Genomic DNA, 6,797 nt, shown 5'->3' on the forward strand with positions numbered 1-6,797 from the left:
GAGATTCAACAGTCTTGCACAATTCACAGCGCTTACCAGAGCACATGCCCTCCCCAGTGTCCATCACCCAGTCACCCCATCCCTCCCACCCCACCCCCCACTCCAGCAACCCTCAGTTTGTTTCCTGAGATTAAGACTTCCTCATATCAGTGAGGTCATATGATACATGTCTTTCTCTGTTTGACTTATTTCGCTCAGCATAATACCCTCCAGTTCCATCCATGTCGTTGCAAATGGCAAGATCTCATTCCTTTTGATGGCTGCATAATATTCCATTGTATATATATACCACATCTTCTTTATCCATTCATCTGTTGATGGACATCTTGGCTCTTTCCACAGTTTGGCTATTGTGGACATTGCTGCTATAAACATCGGGGTGCACGTACCCTTTCGGGTCCCTACTTTTGTATCTTTGGGGTAAATACCCAGGAGTGCAATTGCTGGATCATATGGTAGCTCTATTTTCAACTTTTTGAGGAACCTCCATACTGTTTTCCAGAGTGGCTGCACCAGCAGATGAGTATTCTAAACAAGATGTTAAAAATACCACATCTTCTTTATCCATTCATCTGTCGATGGACATCTTGGCTCTTTCCACAGTTTGGCTATTGTGGACATTGCTGCTATAAACATCGGGGTGCACGTACCCCTTCAGATCCCTACATTTGTATCTTTGGGGTAAATACCCAGTAGTGCAATTGCTGGGTCATAGGGTAGCTCTATTTTCAACTTTTTGAGGAACCTCCATACTGTTTTCCAGAGTGGGTGCACCAGCTTGCATTCCCACCAACAGTGTAGGAGGGTTCCCCTTTCTCCGCATCCTCGCCAACATCTGTCATTTCCTGACCTGTTAATTTTAGCCATTCTGACTGGTGTGAAGTGCAACGACGTGGATGGAACTGGAGGGTAATATGCTGAGTGAAATAAGCCAATCAGAGAAAGACATGTATCATATGACCTCACTGATATGAGGAATTCTTAATCTCAGGAAAAAACTGAGGGTTGCTGGAGTGGTGGGGGGTGGGAGGGATGGGGAGGTGGGTGATAGACATTGGGGAGGGTATGTGCTATGGTGAGCGCTGTGAAGTGTGTAAGACTGTTGAATCACAGACCTGTACCTCTGAAACAAATAATACATTATATGTTAAAAAAAAAAAAAAAAGAAGAAGAAGATAGTAGGAGGAGAAGAATGAAGGGGGGGAAATCGGAGGTGGAGACAAACCATGAGAGACGATGGACTCTGAAAAACAAACTGAGGGTTCTAGAGGGGAGGGGGTGGGGGGATGGGTTAGCCTGGTGATGGGTATTAAAGAGGGCACGTTCTGCATGGAGCACTGGGTGTTATACGTAAACAGTGAATCATGGAACACTACATCAAAAACTAATGATGTAACGTATGGTGATTAACATAATTAAAACAAACAAACAAACAACAAAAAAAGGCAATGTAACCACAACGAACAGGTTTTAGTTTATGGACTGCCATTTTAACATCAAAGATATAAAAACCCCATATGTGGTTAAAATATATTCAAGTTTTAAACCAGAAAATAATTTAAAATACTGGTCCTTCATTAGATTGTCAGTAACCACTGACAAACCAGCAAAGAAAGTGAATTTGTTTCCTTAGTCTCCTTAAGATGTGTAACGTCTATCAGTTTTTTACTACTCTACTACTACATGTTTTTGTTAAGATGTCATTTGAAATGAACCTTTTTTTAGCTTACTAATAAAACTATAATTTCTGTCTTCAATAAAAAAAAAAAAAGAATCATTGTTCTTGGTTTCATCAGGGCCTGAAACCCAGCTGATAAAATAGAGTATTGCTCAGTATCGCTTCTTAATCTCACAGCAACATACTTTACTTCTAAAGCTCAAGGAGAGAATCCTCTTTTATTTAATATTGCAGGATTACGGAGACAGAACCAGACAGGTGAGGAAAGTGTACTAATAGTCAAATTGGATACAACTCTTAAATTTTCATTATAGACAGAAAAAGTAATCTTTTCAGTGGCATGTGCTTACCGTATGTTGTATCAAAGCAAAAGATATATATTTTCTTTATTCATTCATCAGTGGACACTTAGGTTATTTCCATATCTTTTTTGACATATAATTGACATACAATATTATATCAGTTTCAGGTGTACAATATATATATTGATAGAATTATATATTATATCTGACAATTCTATAATTACTCAATGCTCACCACAATAAGTGTAGTTACTACTGCTGTTTCCACATCTTCGCTATTATGAATAATGCCACAATGAACATGGAGGTGTAGATATCTCTTTGAGATACTAATTTTGTTTCCTTCAGATATATACCCAGAAGTAGGATTGCTCTTCTGTTTTTAATTTTTTAAGGAACCATCATACTGTTTTCCACAGTGTCTGCACCAATTTAAATTTCCTCGAACAGAGAACAAGAGCTCCCTTTTCTCCACATCCTTGCCCAAATTTATTATCTTTGGAGTTTTTTTAATATATTGGTCATCTTAACAGGTGTGAGGTGGTATCTCACTGTGGTTTTGATTTGCATTTCCCTGATCATTAACGATGTTGAGCACCTTTTCATTTACCTGTTGTCCATTTATATGTGTTTGGGAAATGTCTGTTCAAATCCTTTTAAAATCTATTTTAATTAATTTAATTCAATTTATTTAAACATTTTTAACTGGATTTTTTGTCATTGAGTTTTGAGTTCCTGATATATTCTTGATATATTTTGGATATTAACCTCTTTTTTAAAAAAAAGATTTTATTTATTTGTCAGAGATATAAAGAAAAAAGAGAAAGAGGGCACAAGCAGGGAGATGGCAGGCAAAGGGAGAAGCAGGCTCCCCACTGAGCAAGGAGCCCAATGTGGGACTCTATCCCAGCGCCCTGGGATAATGACCTGATTCAAAGGCAGATGCTTAACGACTGAGCCACCCAGGCGGCCCTGGATATTAACCTCTTATCAGATGTATGACTTGCAAATATTTTCTCCCATTCCATAGGTTGCCCCTTTACTGATTTTTTTCTTTTGTACTGCAGAAGCCTTTTACTTTAATGTAGTCCCACTTATTGATTTTTGCTTTTGTTGCTTGTATTTTTGGTGTTATATATATAAAAAAGTCATTGCTAAGACCAATGTCAACGAGTTTTTTCCTGTTTTCTCCTTGGATGTCTATGGTTTCAGGTCTTACATTTAAAGCTTTGATCCAGTTTGAGTTGATTTTTGTGAGTGATGTAAGATAGGGATCAAGGTTCATTCTTTTGCATGTGGCTGTCCAGTTTTCCCAACACCATTTATTGAAGAAGCTATCCTTCCCCCATTGTGTGTTCTTAGCACCCTTGTCAAAGATTACTTGAACATATATGTGGATTTATATCTGGGCTTTCTATTCCTTCTCACTAATCTTTGTGTCTGTTTTTATGCCAGTGCCATACTGTTTTGATCACAATAGCTTTGTAATAAGTTTGAAATCAGGAAGTGTGATGCCTCCAGATTTGTTCTTTCTCTAGATTGCTTTGGCTATTCAGATACTGTGGTTCCATATGAATTTTAGTATTATTTTTCATTTCTGTGAAAAATGTGTTTGGGATTTTGATAGAGATTGCACTGAATCTGTAGAGTGCTTTGGGTAGTATGGACACTTTAACAATATTAATTCTTCCAATCCCTGAGCACAAAATATCTTTCCATTTATTTGTGTCTTCTTCAATTACTTTTATCAATTTTTTTATAGTTTTCAGTGTATAGATCTTTTACTTCCTTTGTTAAATTTATTCATAGGTATTTCATCTTTTTTGATGCCTTTGTAAATGGGATTGTTTTCTCAGTTTCTCTTGCAGATAGTTGTTAGTGTAAACACAACTGATTTTTGTATATTAATTTTGTATCCTGAAACTTTAGTTTATTGGTGGGGTTTTTGTTGTTTTGGGGGTTGGGTTTTTTTAGGGGAGTTTTTGTGGAGCTTTTGATGGAGGGCTTTCTATGTATAAAATCATGTCATCTTCAAATAAAGACAATTTCACTTGGATGCTTTTTTTTTTTCTTGCCTAATTGCTCTGGCTAGGACTTAAAGTACTATGTTGAATAGAAGTGAGAAGAGTGGGCATCTTTGTCTTGTTTCTGATCTTAGAGGAAAAGCTTTCAGCTTCTCACCATTGAGTATGCTATTAGCTGTGGTCTATTATATACAGACTTTACTATAGTAATTACAGTACATTATGATATATTATTTATCTTTTGGCTTATTATGGTACATTCCTTCTGTTCTTAATTTGTTGAAAGTTTTTACCATGAAAGGATATTGAATTTTGCCAAATGCTTTTTCTGCATCTATTGAAATAACCATGTGATTTTTATCCTTTATTCTGTGAATGTGTATATTACATTTACTGATTTGTATATGTTGAACAATCCTTGCATCCCAAGGATAAATCTCCCTGGATCACAGTATATGAACCACTTAATGTGCTGTTGAATTTGGTTTGCTGGTAGTTTGTCAAGGATTTTTGCACCTATGTTCATCAGGGATATTGGTCTATAATTTTCTTTTCTTGTAGTGTCCTTGTCTGGCTTTGGTATAAAAGCCATAAAAATAAAGAAATTCTGCCATCTGTGACAACGTGGATAAATCTTTAGAGCATTATGTTAGGTGAAATAAGCCAGACAGAGAAAGACAAATACTATATGATCTCACATATACGTTGAATCTTTTCCTTTAACAAGTCCAATTCAGAGAAACAAAGTAGAATGGTAGTTTCCTGGAACTGGGGAGTGGAGGAAATGGAAAGATGCTTGTCAAAATGTATAAACTTTCAGTTATAAAATGAGTAAGTTCTGGGGATATCATTTATAGCATAATAACTACAGTTAATAATACTCTATTGTCAAGTTGAAATTTGCTACGAGAGTAAATCTTAAACATTCTCACCACACAGAAAGAAAAATGATAACCATGTCAAGTGACAGATGTGTTACCTTGATTGGGGTAATCATTTCACTATGTATGTGTATTTTAAATCATCACGTTGTACAATTTAAATATATACAATTTTACTTGTCAATTATATCTTAATAAATCAAGGGGGAGCAATAATTACCATGAAAATGAGCACAAGGTGCTAGGAACTAACCCTGTGCATTTCCCCTAGATAAACTTGTGGTTAGAAATGCATATGTTGAGGCCCCACGCCGCGCCCCAGCCCCAGCCCCAGCGGCAGCATGGGCGGCGCCCGGGCGGGGGGCTGGCTGGCGGCGGGCCTGGTCCTCGCGGCCGGCGCCTGCTACTGCATTTACAAGCTGACGCGGAGCCAGCGGCAAGGCGGCCGCGGGCTTCCGCTGCGCCCCTCGCGCTCCGCAGAAGCCTTAACCAATGGCTCATATGATGATGTCCTAAACGATGACCAGCTCCAGAAACTCCTCTACCTGGTTGAGTCAACTGATGATCCTGTAATTACTGAAAGAGCTTTGGTCGCTCTGGGTAACAATGCAGCCTTTTCAGCTAACCAAGTCATTATTCGTAAATTGGGTGGTATTCCAATCACTGGAAGCAAAATCAACCATCCCAACCACAGTAGTAAAGAGAAAGCTTTAAATGCATTGAATAACCTGAGTGTGAATGTTGACAATCAAGTCGAGATAAAGGCATGCATCAGTCAAGTCTGCAAGGATGTCCTCTCCGGGCCCCTGGATTCTGCTGTACAGTTGGCTGGGCTGAGATTGTTGACCAACATGACAGTTACCAACGACCACCAGCACATGCTTAGCAAGTACATCACAGACCTGTTCCACGTGCTGCTTACAGGAAATGGAAGTACCAAGGTTCAAGTTTTGAAACTGCTCGTGAATTTGTCTGAAAATCCAGCCGTGGCAGACGGACTACTTGGTGCCCAAGTGGACTTCTCATTCCTTTCCCTTTATGACGGCCACGTGGCAAAGGAGATTCTTCTTCAAGTTCTTACACTCTCTCAGAATATAAATAGCTGCCTCGAAAAAGAAGGCTGTTTAGCTATTCAGCCTATTTTCCCTAAAGGTTCCCTGTTTTTCCTGTTATACGAAGAAAAATGTGCCCAGAAAATGAGAGCTTTAGCTGAACACTGCGGTGCGGATGTGAAGGAAAAGGTAACAGTCCTACCCAAGTTCTGATTGGTCCCGGTTTTCATCTTCCCTCTTACTAAGGGAGCTGAAATTCGTCCAGCTGCTGAATCTAAACAGTAAATATCACATTTCATCATTAACACAGCTAGACCCTGCCACGGTCTTCCGGTTTATTTTGAACCATTTTATTGATATCAAATGAATAGAAGAGCTTGTTCTGACACCATTTCTTTTCATTTTGCCATTTGCTGAGTTTACTTTAATTACTTCCTGGACGTGACAGGACAGTTGCCTTCTTTACGTGTAAGCTAACCTTGCACCCGTCTGAGACAACATTCGTTTGTGACTGGCTAGTTGGTTCAGGGCTGCTGCAGGAACGACCTTGTCCTTGTGCTAGTGAAGAGTTCCTGAGTCTTTGAGGCCATCGGCCAGGCCAGCCATACCGCTCCCAGAGGTCTAATCCTCGTCCTCCCCACTCCCACTGGGTGTGCCAGCCTGTGAAGATGCAGTGTGTGGGGGGCTGGGGACGATCAGAATGTCCATCCGTAGGCAACTGGTTAAATCCGTTTATCTCATCTTAAAACAAACAAGGAAATCTGAACATGTTCATGTGGAAAGGCATCCAGAAAATGTGGATGTGTTTTTTAAATGAAAACTATGCTTCTATCGAGAGAATAGTTTCTAGAACGATACCC

At 39.1% G+C, this 6,797-nt stretch overlaps 1 pseudogene; it reads left to right on the top strand.

Annotated features, from left to right (window-relative positions):
* Positions 1-5,226: 5,226 nt before the first annotated feature.
* LOC118552280 (armadillo repeat-containing protein 10 pseudogene) lies at positions 5,227-6,205 on the top strand (annotated as a pseudogene).
* Positions 6,206-6,797: the final 592 nt, after the last annotated feature.

This window comes from Halichoerus grypus, chromosome 1 (genome assembly GCF_964656455.1).
Source record: "Halichoerus grypus chromosome 1, mHalGry1.hap1.1, whole genome shotgun sequence".
NCBI classification, from domain to species: Eukaryota; Metazoa; Chordata; class Mammalia; order Carnivora; family Phocidae; genus Halichoerus; species Halichoerus grypus.